Here is an 18620-nt window from a genome sequence, read left to right on the forward strand (position 1 = left end):
AGGCAGGCACTTTAATAAGCAAAGAATACAGTAAGGAACCAAAATGCTATCAATCAATCAAAGTGAGATGCAATTTGAGTCCCAAATTGATAAAACGCCAGGCTTCTCTTAGCGTATTACTTTTGTTAATGCGCTGCTAAAATATGCACTCCACCTTCCAACTGTTGGCAGTTTAATGAGTACGGCAGATTAGATTTTACTTTAGTAATTAGGGTGTTCTTAATTTCATCAGCAAGTAAAGAAAAGTATGTGAAATTGGTTGTGTGATCAGAATTTGGATAGCAGGGTGAAAATAAGATTTTTTCAATCGTTAAAGCCCCCATATCTGTCTGAAATTAAAGTGGATTGTATCGAGTAACCGCAAAAACATAGTGAGAGCATGAGGAATCACATGTGAGGGAAGCCTCGAGCATGCAGCGGGACAATTGGGATTCCAGTCTTAGAAAAAAGAAAAGAAAAAAATCTAAAAACAAGCAAACAAGCAAAAAAGAACAACGAGGCAAAACAAGAACTACAAAGTCCAAAAGGTAATTCAGTGACCCAGATATTGGAGCTTTTTTTTCTGTCATTCTGTTGTCCCCTGTCTTGTCCAACCATCGTGTTGAGTTAAGGCAAGCATTACGCTGGGAAGACTATTTGTTTAGGTGAGAAGCAGCCACAGAGCTAATATGAGCACAATTTGCTCAGCAGGTCATAGGCGGAGGAAGTAAATGAGGCAGTTCTGCCCCCTCGGGTGCAGCTCCTGCCTCATACATCACTGGATGTTTTATTCAATACAACCAGGAAGGCTCTATGGCAGGTGCCCCGACTGTGGGGGCGCCTGCCCTGCTGTAGGGGCCCATAATACATTCAGCGAGCCGCCTATCTGCGGGGCTTCTAGACTCAGAATGACTAGAGTCAGTGAGGAAGATCAATTTGGAGAATGCTTGTAGTCTAATGATAAAACATACTGCGTGCAGCTTTTTCACTGCACAGTCAGCATAATGTGAAGCTCATCTGTGTGCGGTGTGAGCACTGAAGCTTAATATTGCAAGGCAACCTCAGCAACCCGTGAGGCTTAAAGTTCAGAGGAGTCAAAACAGGCTAGACTTTATCAAGTCACATTCATATTCAAGAAAAACATGAATTTCAGATATATTCATGATGATCAGCCGCTTCTGGCTCCGTTGGAGGCTATGGGGTTGCAGAGGTCAAATTTGCAGGAATTCACTGGACAATGACAGCGACTTCAGTGCAGCACAGATCATTATCTGTGTCACCGAGCATAAAGTGAAAAGTTTTACAGTGTTACGCACACATCTCCATGAATTTTATGAGTTCCTCCATAAAATCCTGTCACACCATAAAAACAAAACAAAAAGACTGTAAGTCATTAACACACCAGGGGGGAAAATCACTAATTGCAACAGACTCTTTAGTCCCCCCTCCCCACACGCAGTGACGCACGGGGGCGTACAGATGAGAAATTCGCACCTTTTGCTCCGAGCCGCAACCCCTCCAGTGCCACACATCCCTGTCTGCGGTGCCTTGCCCTCTACAACAGACTTAATTGCTACCCATACTTGAAAAGACCAATATCACACATCAAAGCAGTTCCTAAAGCTATTCGGTAGCGGCTCTCTAACAAGTCGGTTTTTACAACACTTCGTTCATTGCGGGTCACGCGTGGAAACAAAGAGTTTAAATCTGAGGCATCGTCATACGGGCATAGTCCTGGGAAGAGAAAGCGTTAACAAACATTGATTATTTTCTGGCGTTTCTTTATTTACCATCAAAGAGGTGTCCAGCGAGACTGAGAAAAAAAAAGAAGAAAAGAAAATACAATCGCGGAAACAAAGACGGACCCCAGAAAATTAGAATCTGCGAGACTTGGATAGACAAATGTACCGTAAAATGTAAAAGATATTTACCATAAATTGTTCCTTAGTGCAGACTAGAACTCCATGCAGATTGTAGTATTCACTGATCAATCTGCCTCGTTCTTCTGTGGGGCCAAATTAAAAAGGATTCATTATGTTCCACCAAAATCCAGCAGCTGCTTCGTCGGTGTCAAATGTCGATAAAGTTTATCCCGTCTTCCGATGGTATGCAAATATACCGGTAACCCTGCAAATTAGATTCCACACTCTAGCCTCAAGCATGCAAAGTTAATAAGCTTTGCCTTTTTTCTCTCGACTCGGCTGCCAAATTTATGTCGGGGGCAAGAGCGCAGGTCGGCAATTTCAGAAGCGTCTTCAGAAGGATTGCGCACCAAGTGCGCTTCTGGTTTTCAGCGTTTACCCTCCGAAACAAAGTCAGGGGTCCCAGTTGATCTTTTCTCTCGCTTGGGGATATCTCCAAATAAAATAAGAACTCTTTTTCGAAAGGCTCAGTGGTGGAACGGCTATGCAGTATTCCAAAATCCCCCCGCTGTTACGCATGGGTCCGCCTGCTCACTACAGACAACCTTATGTGAAATGTACCACGCAAATGTCAGGAATATTTTCTAGGCAATATTGTGTGAGGGTACCCTGAAAAAAAGTCAAGGCTGTGCCAAAGTAGCTGCCTGGAATATCCTAAACTGATGCGATGCGATGTAAAATCCCGCTGATCAGGCTCCGCTCCGTCCGTCACTTTCTCCGTGGTGTCGGCAGCCTCTCTGAGATGGGTTGCCTCCCGGTTGAGACTCTGATTTCCAGAAGAGGTTGTGAAGTGACTTCGATAGCAAAGCTCACAGAGGCATTCGTCGGTCACCTTTATAGACAAAATCCTAAATTGTAACGCCTCGATAAAGAGCTAGCTGCCTCCAGCAGCTCCGGGACGTGGTCCTGCCCTGCTGCCGAGCTGCCGAGACTGACAATAACCCGGAACGCTGCAGACTGTCAGGCTGCTCAGACCGCCCACCGACCAATCACTGTACACGGGGAACAGAAACATTCCCACGGGTTGGCCAATCATTGGTAATTGACGATTGTTACCATAGAGACGCTGGGCGTCTAAGCGTCTGAAACCACGTTGTTTATTCGCAGAAGAAGAAAAAAAGGTTTGATATAAATTGCCGTGACAGGATGCAGATTGAGATCTTTAATCACTCTTTTAACCATCACAGCGCACAGCCCTTTTTTTTTTTTTTTTTTTTTAATTTAATTTTTTTTTCTTTACCCCCCCAGCAGCCTGGTCAAAGGTTAAAGGCAGCGTCCTGTAATGGGACGCACAAGGATACAATCTGCAGGCATCAGAGGAATACATTTGAGATAAACGCAGGTAAACTTTAAACCGTGGGAAATGCAGCTGCTCTTCTGCTGGAAATAAAGAATTACAGTGCAAGCTGACTGAAATAAAGTGTCAGTGTGTGCGCGTGTAAACTCTGCAATATTTTGCTTGACAGTTTTTCTGCAAAGGAGCCAGGCTTTCTTCTTGAGCGGTAGTTCTCCAGGCTTTCTCAAGATTTTTCAAAAATGTTCCTATGGACATTGCCTGCTTCTTGCCACTCATTTTAACTCCAGTTCTTGTACCTGACTATTTTCAGAGAAGTGTTCTTTTTTTTCTTTTCTTGTTTGTTTGTTTCCTAAGCCACTAAACATTTACTTAAAATTGAACTCAAGTGAGTGTGGTGTCATCACATAGCACACAACTTGGTGAAGAACCAGTTTTAAATTCTATCTTCAGGCGTCTTTTACTGGCAGCCTGTCACAAAAACACATAATTTATTCCCATTAATTTAGTTGCCTTTGCATAAATGGCATGAATAACACAGTTTTGACAAGCATAGAATAGTATTTTTGCACCAACAAGGTGATTCCGAAAGACCTATTAGGATGAAACTTGTCATCTCTCAGGATGGTTTTCAGTTTTCCTAAAAAATTGAGGAAACTGGACGAGTGGAGGATAGAATAAGAAGTGGAGGACCTAAGAAACAATCAGCAGCAAATTAAGAGGATATAAAAAAGATGTCCTTAAGAAACAGAGAAAAAAAATCCAGCAGAGACCCGAACAGGACCTGAGAGATGCATCTGGGTCCTCACTCCTCAGAATTGGCATACATGGAAGGGCGGGTGTCAAGAAGCCATTCTTAAGGAAGGAAAACAGGGAGAAAAGGCTGAGATATGCCAAATGACACCAAAACTGGACCGAAAATCAGTGGAAACAGGTCTTATGGAGGGAGGAATCAGGAAACAGGACCTCAACATCATTGAAGCAGTGTGGGGTCATCTTGACAGAGAACAAAACAAAAGACAGCCAACATCCAAAGAAGAGATTTAAGAGGGCTCCGTGAAGCTCAGAGAACAAGAAAGTTTATCTAAGTGGGTTGAGGATGTGCTGTAGTGTAGCTCATTAGAAATATACAAAAAACTCTGTTTTTGCCATGCATCTTCATTCATGTTTGCACATGTTTCAATAAATTGCTGCACCTATTTCCTGTTGTCCTCCCAATAGATAAGCTCAGCCCCTTTGCCCAGTTCTATAAAATTACAATGGGTGAAATATTAATGAACACGGATAGATTCTTACAACAACACTGATAATGATAATAAGAATCCATATAATCATGCACACTCATACACCACTGACCCCTTTTTCTTACATACCTCCGAATTACATACTTCTTTTAAACCTTCATGTATCTGTGGTATAGCTGTGGACTTTAGAATTCCACCGCTGACAACTCCAGCTAATATGAGTCAGGAAGACTTGCAAAACACCTATTTTTGCAAAATGTCATTTCAACAGTGGGGAAGTGGGCAGCTCACTCTGACTGAAGCTGTCAATATTCTTCTTCCTCCTCTTGGCGACTGTGCCCAGTGCACACAGACCCGGGGACACACAAAGGCAGTACAAGCAATCACACATCATGGACTCTCATAATAAGCTGACGCTGGGAAGTGGGTGATGCAGCACTCAGCTTATGCCAGTGCTGATAAGAGCCTGAAAGTATTACCTCGGTCTGGCAGCCCGCTCCAAGAAATCCATCCTGAGCCAGGTCATCAATTCTGCCCTATCTGATTGCTCACCAATCCCTGGCAGCTCCATGTCGCTGTCCTGGCTTCTGCCTTTGAAATTTTCTCTATGACTTGCACTTTCAAGCTAGTCCTTTCAAAGAAACACAGGCACATGCTGTATGTACATAAAGGGTCTTATCAGGTCTTTCAACTACATAAAAAATAGTACAAACAGAGAGCATATGCTCCCACAAAGTTAAAATTTCAAGAACAACAGGTCAATCCCTTAAATATATTAGCTAAAATTAGTTCTTCCTTTCATTGTTGCGGTGGACCTATAGCACATGCATGAGAGTCTGTGGAGTTCAATCATAACACTTGCACTCAACCGGAGCCATGTTGTGCTCCAGTGAGGCAGGCAGGCAGGCAGGCAAATAAGCCATTTGATTAGCTGATAAGCAGATGACTCAACAAACATTCAAGGCATGTTTACTGTGGTTTGATTAGAGTATGCCCAATTCGCAGAATATTGGACACAAATACGTTGTGAAAACACTCAGCTGTTCCAATCCCTAAGGCAGCATGAAGGCACATAAAAACAATGAATTATTTATGGTGGAGACTTGTGAAATATAACAAAGGCAAATTTTCTGTGGGCTATATTAAATGTATTTTCTAAAATAATATGTCTGAGTCTGTGCATTTCCCAGAAATCATTCCCGCTGACAGGATCTAGAGCCTGAAGATTGGATATGAAATCATATTTAGATATGCCCCTGCCAACAAACCTATGAGTGTTTCACTAAAACACCAAAGGAAAGGTTTATTCACATGCTAATTGGGCCTCCTCCTTTCTTAGTAATCACGATCAAAGGATGTTTGCTTTGTTTCAGATTTAGGTATTAGCCCTGGCTCAGAATGAAAGACCTCACAATTAAGGCAAGCCTTTTGCATGCCTCATCGGAAATAGGGTTCACACTACCAGTAAATTCAGGTTCAGCCTCAGCAAAACTCACTGCTGCATCTCTCTGAATGGAGCCCCTCATAAATAAAGCTCTTGCACGCACCATCCAGCGCTAACATTAATGTCTGTCTCAGAGCTGAAAGCCTTACGCTGTTACAATTTGTTCCTGAAAGTGAACTCAGTTTAATTGAGCAAAGTTCAAGACTTCACAAACAGTAAAAGCAACAGAGGAAAAAAAATCAATGGCAACAGAGGCATGGAAAAAAGAGATAGCATTGATTTATCTGCCATTGATTCATGAGGATCGCTGCATTGTGCCCTGTGGGTGAAATGCACGCTGTCTGCCAACTGAATCTGAAAAGGTGTCAAGTGGTTAGAGGACACAGGGGTGGAGGATGAGATTGGTGTGTGTGTGTGTTGGTGGCGGGGGAAGGAAAAGTGGAGTGGAGTGGGCGCAAGGCCATGCGGAATCTACAGAAGGAAAGTGGACAAAGAAGAGCTTGAGAGCGAGCACCACTGTAAGGATGACACAATCCCAATGCAGGGCTCCATGGCGTTGTCTTAAATGTCTGACAGAAGCGAGACAAACTCAACATGAAAGAAACGGGTTAAAATGCCTCAAGACACCTGCTAAAACTTAAGACTGCTCTGCACCTTCGACAATACTAACATTACATGACATATGGAACAACAAGCCATCTTCACTTTATTATGTGTAAAGTTAAAGGAGGCTGCAATAATATCGCACGAGAAAGCATTTGTCAAATGCTATTGCAAGTGCTTGACAAGAAGAGCATCTTTCGCAATATTTTAAGTCTCTGCAACTGGTAGACAGATGCCTCCTAAGAGACTTCATAGTGACAACCACATGTTGTTGAGAGGAGGGGAAGCCAGGATGGAGATCAGAGGCCACAGCAGCCAAGCAGACACACAGAATAACAGTGTTATTCTTGAACTATGGTATCTTTACAACACCCCTTAGCCTCCTCTGAGGTCGTTTGCAATTGCACATCCCCAAGAACAACTAAGCTGTTCCTATTGCAATTCATTGCCTGTGTGGCAACTTTCACAAGATTTTTTTTGGAATTGCTAGAAAAAAACAGTCAAATTTTTTCCTTCCTTGCTATTACAACAGTAGAAAAAATCCAATTGTGTTTCATTAAACTCTGTCAAACTTGCTCTATCGGTGTTTTGTACTCAAAGTGTAGTAAAAGTGTGGCTGACTTGACAGGAAGTTTGTTGGTTGTTCATGTTTAAAGAGGGCAAGTTACACCTGAACAGCTTCGGTAGAGAAAGATTCTTTTAAGGTGCTTTGTGAGATCGTTTCTCATGGAAGTTGCAGTGTAAACAAAGCTGACGCAAAGACTGTCACTTGTCTCAGAAGGTTGATTTCTGCTGCAGTGTTTGTTCAAACCTGGAGAGCATCTTGGTTTCCTGTGTGTGACCACTCAGATATCTTTGTAACACATCGCTCAGTCTCAACGTGCACACAGGATGCTGCTTGCGGGCAAGGCTACGTTAGAGTTTTCATTTTTGTTTGGAGAGAGTTTGTTTTTTGCCGGTGTCACAGGTGGTCATGTGAACATCGTCTTTAAAAGATAAAAACAAAACAACACAATCCTATTACTGTCAAAGCATGAGGTTGTGGAAAGCAATAACCCGAAGAAGAAATGCTAATTTTCTTTCTTAGATACTCAGAGATGATCTGAGATTAGACAGTGTTTATTTCACCCTGTCAGGTCCGCGCATGCCTCAATTTAGCACAAGCATAAAAGTGCCTTAGTACAGGGAGGTTGTGCACAGAACGAACCCCCGTCCCATCTGGACTTTCTAAATCACATGTCGGTTCTTCCTACTCATAAAAAATGAAGATGAAAGAAGAAGATGCCCAAATTGTTTGAATTTTCTACACCTAACTATGTTCCATTAAGTTGGAGGCTTTGAAGCAAAAGTCCTTGCATCTAGCTGTCACCACACTGTGGAAAAATAAAACAGTTTTTAACACCTTTCATGTTGTTTGTCACCTTTGTGCTAGATGCCTGCAGAACATAAAAAAAACAGACCTGCCAATATTATTCTATTTATCAAGTAGTACTTATGGGGGGGAAATATGAAGATATAACATAAACAAAATACAAAATGTGAACTTCCTATAACATATGAAGTTCAATTTATTGTCATGAGAGTTCTTGTGTCTCTGACAGCCCTAGACACTGATAATACAATTTTAGATTAAATATCCTGAAAAAACCTGAAAAAACCTCCCTAGAGGTTTCAAATACGTAATGTGTTCATTAAGTAAAACTGACTATAAACTGACTGTTAACACTATTGTCCCACTACATACTGCAATACAGAATGAACAGGAGGAACTGCTCACTGTGCACGTACACACACCCACACACTCACACACGCACACACACACACACTTCGATAGCTGAGACAGAGCTGAGGGACCATCTTGGGGGGAAAAAATAGTGGAACATGAGAAATTTGTTTCAACTCAAATTCCATTTATGAAAAAAAAAATGAAAGTAATTTTTAGTTTATTTTCATTGGGTGTTCATCAATTATGCAGATTATGCAGGATTTATTGTCCTTCTAAGTTAAGCACGGACATTCACTCTTATCTTCGGTGATAGTTTGACCAAGCAGTATTTGGCTTTTGCCTCCGCTTGGGAAAGTGACAGTGTGACAGTTAAAAGGCTGATGTTCATCATTTACAGAGAGGACAGTATACTATGTTTTGATAACTGTAAAATGCATGGCATCAAGATTGTTGCAAGACTCAGTGTATAGTATCTTGATAGCAGCTTTCAAGGACTAAATTCTTACCAAAAAAAAACCTGCTTAAATACTTCAGTATTTTGCCTAATTGCTAAGTCACTGTTGAGCAATACCTGTCTCTAGTCAATAACAAACACTTGAAACAGGAAGAAACATTGGATTCACAACTTCTTGAGTTCATGTGTTGCCCGCATCTTTGGGGTTGGGATAGGGGTTTAGGGTTCATATGTCCATCCATCCATTTTCTATACCTGCTTAATCCAACTCAGGGTTGCGGGAGGCCGGAGCCTATCCCATCTGGCATTAAGCGAGAGGCAGGGTACACCCTGGACAGGTCACCAGTCAATCACAGGGTGGGTTCACGTGTGTTGACAAATATTGAAGAGGAAAATAAAAGATGTACAGATCCTGACATCAGTTTGCATCTTTTGGTAACCCAATCACAAGTGGACACCTCCTACTGCAGCTGTGAAAGCACCCAAGAAAAGTTGAAGATGCAGTGAGATCTGACTGATCAGACCTCTCTCTGTGGTGCTCTAGACTACATATGGTCACATTGTTTTATCAGTATGAATGGGAGTATCTTAGGCCACAATGAGGACGACTGTTACGTCCACTTGGTGACCCAGTCAGCAGACAATAACACGACAACCAATGAAATCAAACAAGTCTTAGTGAAAGTGAACAACGTGGTTTATTAAAACAAAAAGACACACTGAAGTGGGGGAGGATGGGATAAAGAGATTGTGCCAAAACAAATGAAATTAATATAACAAAAGGAGGCCTACCTAAACTACCTCTGAAGAAAATAAAATGCAAACAAAATGGCTAACTGGCTTCTCTAGCACAAGAACATTTCAAAACATTACAGGAGTGGCACAACCAATAAACCTAGTGAGATAACAATTTTCACCTACGTGCATGAACAAATGTAAAGGGTACCCCAACTTACCTAGACCCAAAACCTCCCACCACACACAGTCCAAATTAAGAGTCAGAGACACTACTTAGCCAGACGAGGACAGCAACAAGCACAAGCAAAAACCAAAAAAGGGCCAAAGGTCTGGGATGTCCTCCATTTTAAGGTCTCTCCCTTGTCACCATAGGCCAGCTGGGGAGGTAGAGAGCCAATGAGCAGCCGAGCCTGCTTGCACAGGTGAACAGCATTTCTGCTGTAAGCACCTAAAAGACACAGGGGAGGGGGGGAGAGACACAGACAGAACGCACACACTCACACATACATGCCTGGTATGTAACACCCCTACCCATATAAGTCCAAACATGTAAGGTTTGGAACTACATCACTCAATGCTACTAAAAAGCACGCGATAAAGCATCGGCTAGAACATTCTCAGAACCCTTTTTATGATAAATTTCAAGCTTGTAGCTCTGAACGATCAGGGACCAACGCATGAGACGTTGGTTTTGATTTTGCATCCTGGAGAGAAACACAAGAGGATTATGGTCTGTAAACACCTGAATAGGCTTCACACTGGATCCGAGATAAACCTCAAAATGTTGCAGGGCGAATAGCAGTGCAAGAGTTTCCTTTTCTATGGTTGAATACTTAAGTTGGTGTTTATTGAACTTTCGTGAGAAGTAACTCACAGGATGAACGATGCCCTGGTGGTCCTCTTGTAGAAGAACAGCACCAGCACCAACTCCACTGGCATCAACTTCAAGCTTGAAGGGCAGTGAGAAATCTGGTGCGGACAAAACAGGAGTGCAACACAGTAGACTTTTGAGACTCTCAATAGACTGTTGACACTCACTGGACCAACTAAATGGTTTTGAGGGACTGGTTAAGGCAGTCAGCGGAGCAGCTACAGAGGAGAAGTTTTTACAGAAACGTCGATAGTAGCCGGCCATCCCCCTCCCACCACACACAGTCCAAATTAAGAGTCAGAGACACTACTTAGCCAGACGAGGACAGCAACAAGCACAAGCAAAAACCAAAAAAGGGCCAAAGGTCTGGGATGTCCTCCATTTTAAGGTCTCTCCCTTGTCACCATAGGCCAGCTGGGGAGGTAGAGAGCCAATGAGCAGCCGAGCCTGCTTGCACAGGTGAACAGCATTTCTGCTGTAAGCACCTAAAAGACACAGGGGAGGGGGGGAGAGACACAGACAGAACGCACACACTCACACATACATGCCTGGCATGTAACAACGACCTACTTGATTAGGAAAAATTCTTGCATTTGGCCATCCTGCATCATGTCCAGTATCCATTGCTATTGGTCATTTGAAACTGTGCAGGCCCAGTTTCATCATGGGTCGGGTATACAACTGCAATAAATGACTGAGGTCAGTCCCAATGATGATTGGGAGAGACAAGTTGGTTGAATTATAGAGTGAAAATCTGGGTTGTGTGTGGATGTAAGCTGGATTTCCAGTATACAATTTAATCAGATTCTTTTTATATTCCAGTTCCCAATAAAAAGTGATCTCAGGGCACTTTATATAATCAAGAAATTCAATCATTTAACAACTCCCTGTGAGCATGCACTTGGTGTCAGAGGAGTGTAAAAAATACTTTTTAACAGGAAGAGACTTCCAGCAGAACCATACGGGGGTATGGTTCGGTTGAGGTTAGGGAACAACAAGAAAGAAAGAGAAAACAACAACAAACAATAAACGCTGAGCAGATTTGTCCGGGCAGAAATTGCAGAGCATAAAGATGAAGCAGAAAGATACAACGAGAAAAGAAGCATAAAACACGGGAGCGGGAGAGACATAAAGTTAATGACATGCAGTTAGGACATACAATGGAGAGTGAAGTAGGATTATAGAGAGGTGCACAGTGTATCACGAGAGGTCCCTCTGCACTCTGGGTCTTCAGCAGGAAAACTATAGGATTGTTCTGATTCATCTGAGTACTGACAATAAATTACCCAAATTGGAAGTCACTAATGCCATTCAATATAAATACATGATGAGATAGATTGCTTCTAATTTGTTTAGGTTTTGTCAGATTTTAGAAGCAGAAAATTCACCAGGCATTTAAGTCTTTAAATATAATTTTAGCTTGAATAACTCATTGGTTTCATTGTATAGATGAATATAGAGTGTCATCTGCATAGCAATGGAAATTTATTTTGTGCTATTGTTCTACATGAAAATATCGCCTTGTGGAAGCATGTCTAAGGTGAAAAATACCGGTCCAAGCAGAAAACGCTGTGGATCTCCGTGATTAACTCTGGTGTGTGCGTCAGCATTATTGTTGACATGACTAAACTTGAAACTGATAAGTATGACTTAAATCAGCCAGCTGCAGTTCCTTTAATCACAGTGCAATGTTCCAGTCTCCAAAACGCTTGCATTTGGTCAGGGCAAGAGACGTAAACTGTTTATATGAATGCAAAGCAGGGAGGTGAGATTTAAGATGCATCCTAATGACATGTGTTAATCAAAATAATTGAAGCTGTCCACTGGTGATCAGCTCAATGATGACATGTTAATGCCAGGTCTGAGCAGGGACACTCATACTTGTAGAAATAGGTAGTCTGGCACTGCCTGACAGTAACTAAACCTGCTTACTAACAGTTCATTTTTAATAATAAACACATGTTAATGGCTTAATATACTATGTCATACAACACGATAGGTGTACAAGCTGATGTTTTCCGAACAAAGCTATAAAATAAAATATGTTTTATTAGAGTTACAATAAATTTTAATGATTAGAATTGTAATAATATTTTTCTCTCCGCAAAAAAACTGATTAGTCTTTTCAATAAATATGAAATACATTTTCAATGTTGATGCACATACTGTGAAGCAGCAGAGTTTTATATAGTCAGCCATTTGCATAAATGGATAAAGCACATTTCAAAATTCATGGCTTTTTTGGCTGCCCTGTTGGCAGTTACTTTACTTTGAATTCATTGTGTTGCATTTTGAATTGCTTTGGCTTGTATATTTCAAGTTTCGAGGTAGCTGGTTTAACACTTTCCATGTCTCTCCATCTTAGTCAGTCAAGCTCCAGTGGACGGAGGGACCATCATCCTCTGCTATGCACAGTGCTCAGCTCGGCCCAACTTTGCACCTCCGTTCGCAAGTGATAGAGCCCTATCAGTTCTGACAGCTCCCAGGAGTCACTGGGATTTGAGTGCTCCCTTCTTTCACCGACGCTGCACCCCCAAAACACACACAAGAAGTACATGCAACCACACACATCTTTCCTCTACTGTCTACTAAAAGGAAGAAGGCTGGTAAAAAATGATGAAGAAAAGCTGTCAAAGTTAAGAAAGAACGAGACGTGAGGGTATCAGTAGAGAAGGTAAGGACAATGGGATACTTTGTCCTGGTTTCATTTTTGGCTTGTGTTTGATTTGGAATGGACAGCTAATAACATTAGAGGCAACCTCTCTGTAACACCCGGGCAGTGCTGTCTCCTGGAAGCAATCGTCATGCTGAAACAGCCTTGTCGGATTCTTGGTCCAATTACTTAACTTCATACAAATGGCACGCTCGGATTATTACAATATCTTTACAATATAGGGATTTTAGCAGCAGGAAAAATGTTGAGCGTGACGACGAAAATCATCAATTACCAAACATTTATTTTGGAGGGGGCTTTTCTCATTGTGCAGGGCAACCTTCATTTCTGACACATGCTCTGAAGGAATAAGTGAAGTTGGGCAAATTCACTTTGTTGCAATCTGCAACTTCACCACAAGGTGCCACTAAATCCTCCACAGAAAACTTTAGGATATTGCTGATGCAAATGAGGTTCAAGTGGATCACTTTATGACTCATGTGTACTAATACTTTTTGCTACCCTACCTTCTGCATTTACTCACATATTTGTTTCATGTTTACAGTGACTTCTCTTCCGCAAATTTGCTTAATCCTAAACTAAAACAACATCAACTGCGGGTGACTTTGGATCAGTGTGGTATGTGCGTTGCTTGTGCTTTGGTGAACTGCTGTGTTGTGGCTGTGCCTAGGTATTCACACCGCAGACCCTTGTGCTGCCTGCACAATCATTTTACAAAGCACTGATTGGGGTAATGGACATAAGTAGCCTGCACAGGGGTTTGTATTTAATGGTTGATACAATTCGAAAAGTGGTGACTAGTTGTAACTTGATACGAAAAGAGAAATCTGTCATTGTAACAGGTGAGCTATGTTTTCTGTCTGTGACATATTGCCCACACACGAAACAACAGTGAAAGGTGAACGTTTGATGATATAAGATGATGAAAGAGATGACTGACATATGTTTTAACTGTGTATTTTGTTGTAAACTGCTTCTCTAATGCCCAACTTACACAGTATAAACTTTAAATAGCGTGGCTATCAAACCATGGCTGAGATGCTTGTATGTATCACACAGCCGCTGGGGATGCTTTAATCTGCTAACATGGAAGCTGAAAAGAAAATCATGATGTTTAGCACTCGCCAGGCAGCCAGTGTGACGCTGGTTCTAACAGTTAATAAGCAGGTGCACATGTACACATCCAACATGTGCAGAGCATGATTAGCTTTGACGTGAAGAGATGGAATTGGCTCTCTCGCAAAGTTTGCTCGAGTTTCCAGTCTGTAAGCAGTATATTGACATCTATCTTACTTCAAAACTAAACTAAAAACGTACCTTTTTAAATAATTTTTGTCTAACTTAATTGTCTCTTGTGCAATACTTGTTTTAATATGCTCATTATCATTGTATATCTCAATTCCTTTTGTTTTAATTAGCCTTTTTTACCATTTTAAGTCAATCTATCTATCTATCTATCTATCTATCTATCTATCTATCTATCTATCTATCTATCTATCTATCTATCTATCTATCAATAAAAGCTGTGTCACAGAGACAAAATCTCGCATGGTTTTAGATTATGAATTTATGACAAAAAAAACTTAACCACTTAAGGCTTAACCACAGCTGAGAGTGCAGGTTAAAAATCTGTGTTGAAAGCTTCGGTAACACTACCAGCATAACGGCTCAGCTCAAAGCATAAGGAGTGAATGAGATCTGAGAAAAATCTAAAAGGAAGGTCCCTAAAAGCAGAGAGAACTGAGCTCACTGGTAATATACAGTACACTTCACATTGGAAGAAAAACAGGCTGATTTAAGCAGCATGCAATTAGCTGGACTTATAGGATGCTTTGTTAGAATTAAATAGCCCATTTCCCATTTCACTGTGACATAATTGACTTTCAGAGTGATTTGTATTTGTGCAGCTGAAATTACTTTGGAAGAAACTGGATCCAAAGAAGCTCAGAGGAAACCAGGTGTTCATTTACATGTCTGTGTGCAGCTTCGTGTCTGCATGTCAGCCGTCGGTTAAAAGGTGCACTGACAGAGGTGATTGCTGGATGTGGATTATAATAACACCTTGACCTCTGCATAGCATTGTGCACTCATCTTTCTCCAGCTGTTGAGGCTCCACTACTCCACTTCCCTCTTAGATATTTCATTTACACCCACATGATTCATTTCTGCCTTTCTCCCCAAAGCTTCTAACCTTTGACTCTTTCTACCATTCTTAATCTCTTTTTTGTTTCACAAAAGGTTCTTGACTGAATTATTCAATATTCATATTTCCATCTTCATCACTCTTCCTCACTCAACTTTAACCTCAGAAAAGCTGCCTTTCTTTTGCTTGGTGAATTATTATCCCATCTTCTGTGAAACCTTGCCAATCTATTAATCTAACTTGCCATTTACTGTCTTTTCTCTGCAGCTCTGTTAAAGGTTGGCTGCCTCTCCTCTCACTCTATCTGTCAGTCAGTCTTTGTGTGCAAATCCCACATCTTTCTCCCCCAGACAGAATTATTAAATTTAGATGCCATTTGTTTCACAGTTGGCAATAGAGACTGTGTGCTCTTTCCTCTGTATAAACTGTGGTTCTAACCAGCAACAGCACCCACCATCCCCTTTGACTGTCAATATTCAGTTTCACCGCAAATTTTTTTTTCTATTTCACATTCATTTTATGTCCTTTCCTCTGAATTGGCAGTATATACGTGTTCAGAGCTGTGGTCTTTGGGGACAACTCTCTGTTTCACACTTGGAAAACAATTAGTCAAGACGAGCGTTTCACTGAAAGATGCTGTTAGGACTCACTAGCATAAGGCAAGGGGTTGAGGTGTGTGCACCAACAACCTTACTCCTTTCAATTAATTTTTTTTTTGACGATGCACAATTTGTGCAATACAAATTCTTTTAAAAAAAACAACAAAACGCAAGTTCAAGGGAAAATTTGCTGATTTAAGTGGGATAGTGTGAAGGCCTTATGACTATTTAGTAAGCATGTTTACATTACACTATGAAAAAAACTTGTTGTATCAGTCTGACCAAACAAGGACTTTTAAAATGAAGGTAAACGTGTTAGGCCGACCGAAATCATAGGAAATCAAGCTTTTCAGACACATTCTAACTCAGCTAGATAATGAAATGTCTGCACATGCTCCAAAGTTCCATCTTTTCGTAATTTTTGTTCAAAGACTAAAACATAATGTGTACATCAACACAGCCAAATTCCCCATAAAGCCGCTATCATTCACATCATTTTTTTTCTTTTGTCAGATGGCTTAACACATCAGAAACTGTGACTGAAAAACATTGCTCAAAGTATTTCCAGACTGTCGCTACGCTCTAATGAAATCCTGATTCACTGTGCAGTGAATTCAGCTATACTTACATGTTCAATGATATCGCATAGAGAAAGTTAAAGCTGCAGAATATCTTAAACATTCACTCACATAGTCCACAGCATCGTAGTGTCAGACATACAAATGTCAATGATTCGATTCTGTTCCCATGCAAGTGGGACAAGTGACTCAAAGAAACTGAACAAACTGATCAAGAAAGTTGGATCTGTGCTGGTAACTGCTCAGGAGCCCCTGGAGATAATAATGCAAAGAGGAATGTTGCACCACTTACTGACCATAATAGCCAATGCTGCACACCCCCTAGACAACACAGAGATTAAAACAATGGGGTGTGTTCACCAGAGGCTTCATTAGCTCAGCTGATACAAAGAATTGTACAGGATGTTACAACCTGCAAACTCAACACCATGAATTATTATTATTTATTATTTTTACAATGACTAATGTGCCTATTATGCCTGTGTGCATATTAATGAAGTAACATTCAATTCAATGATTCAATTCAAATCAAATCAGTGGACAAACTATGCAGAGCCACACCAAATTGTTAGGTATCTGAATTTGTGCAGGGGGTTCTTTGATAATAAGATTTATATTATGTAGGTATCAACACAGTCTTGCGCTCTTGCAGGCATGCACACTCTGATAGTTTCACCTCGGACACTTCAGTTTGAGTCCCTTGTGAATCAAACTCACAATGAATGAGGCTGTTTCTTTGCAATGATCTCACTGCACACTATGTGGAAATATTGCTTCGTCGTTGTTAGGTTAATGCACGACAATTTGGTTAAGACTGGGAAAAGACTTTGTTTGGCTTAAAACACAACCTTGCAAAACCTTTGAAACTGTCACTGTGTAGAACAGTGGGAGAGCTCTTATGAGTGAGAAACATTTAGAATATATTTTATGTTTCTATGAATATAAAATGGTAAAATCTTATACTGGTAACTGAGTTATGTGTTGATATCACGATCCAAATGTTAATAATAGTGCTGATCCCTTTAAGCTAAATTGGTTAACAGTTGACCTAAAGCCCCATAATACTCTGTCCTCCAATATTACATTCAAAATGTGAATCGATGATAGCAGCTCTTTCTGGTGCCAGTAATGCACTCTACTACCTTGGCACTGGCACACATGCATCCTCTGGGCCCATCTAATCTCTGATGCCATGGTTTCCAACTCCTCTAGTAACACCTCTGCTCCAACTGCAAATGGAGGCAATCCGTTGCCCAGGCAACTAACTTCTCTCATGGCTTCTGTCATGCAAATCCCTCTGAAGAAAGGGCGATAAGTTAAGGAAGCCAACCCAGCCACTTTGGAGAGTGGTATGACAGAGACAAGATTCAGTGAAGGTGGAGAGACTCTTCAACAGGGCTGCGGGCTTGTCTCGGTCTCATTTTCTTTCTCTCCTCACCAATGTTCCAGTCTCTTCTGAGAAAACGGTCAACATAGCGTGGAAATATTTCTGTCTAAGTTCCTGATTGGCTCATCCAGGCACAAGTCCAAAATTCACCTTTGTGTGTTGTGTCTAAAATATTCAAGAAAAGAAAAAAACAACAACCCAAAGAACCACATTGTTCTTACATTTAAAATTAATTCAAAAGCAAGCTAAGGTTGTGACATTCTAAGCTGTAATAATACAGAAAAGAAAAGGGAGTGACTATACGGGCAAATTAAATTTTGCGAGAGCCTCTGTGTACCTTCAGACCCTCACAGGGGCATTTTTTCCTCGGTGGCCTTAGAGCACCCTTCCTCCTAATGGAAGGGAAGCAGAACAGATGGGACACAAATTGCACTTTCATACACCTCAAGGTTCAAGCCAATTTCCCCTCTGCGTCTGTGAAGTTCTCGTATTGCCTCTCCATCCTTTGAGCCTTTCACTCTTCAAAGGGACTCGGGTTTGTTCAATCCCCTGACTTATACCCCCCCCCCCTCCCCCCACCACCACCACACACACACACACACACACACACACACACACAAACATACTCTAACACAGACATGTGAGCGCACACATATCCACACATTAAACTCCTACTCATAGTGGCCATCCTATATGTTTCACCAAGAAACAGTCATCTAACTTGTGTGACTCATTTTATGGATGACACTGATGCTATTAATAACTTTGCCTAAATAAACAGAAATCATTGATTTGTCTTATAGAAGAATCCTTTGTTTGGTGTGGCAGACATGTACTGACTGCACTTTGATGTCTCTCTTAGAGTAATTTGTTCTTTTCAAGTCATTACATGTGGAAGGGTTTCATGCAGTCTAGAACGGCCTCAGAAATTTAGACATTTGTGGAACAACATAATCATGTAAGG

The 18620-nt window shown here is 41.2% G+C and overlaps 1 protein-coding gene across 1 annotated transcript in view; it reads right to left on the reverse strand.

The window, feature by feature from the left end:
- fam222aa (family with sequence similarity 222 member Aa) overlaps positions 1–2818 on the reverse strand; it is a 50476-nt gene extending 47658 nt beyond the window's left edge. Inside the window, exon 1 of the mRNA XM_075468017.1 lies at positions 1911–2818. The gene's annotated coding sequence lies outside the window, so the exon portion shown is untranslated. The remainder of the gene's footprint in view (positions 1–1910) is intronic.
- Positions 2819–18620: the final 15802 nt, after the last annotated feature.

Source organism: Odontesthes bonariensis, chromosome 6, assembly GCF_027942865.1.
Source record: "Odontesthes bonariensis isolate fOdoBon6 chromosome 6, fOdoBon6.hap1, whole genome shotgun sequence".
NCBI lineage: Eukaryota > Metazoa > Chordata > Actinopteri > Atheriniformes > Atherinopsidae > Odontesthes > Odontesthes bonariensis.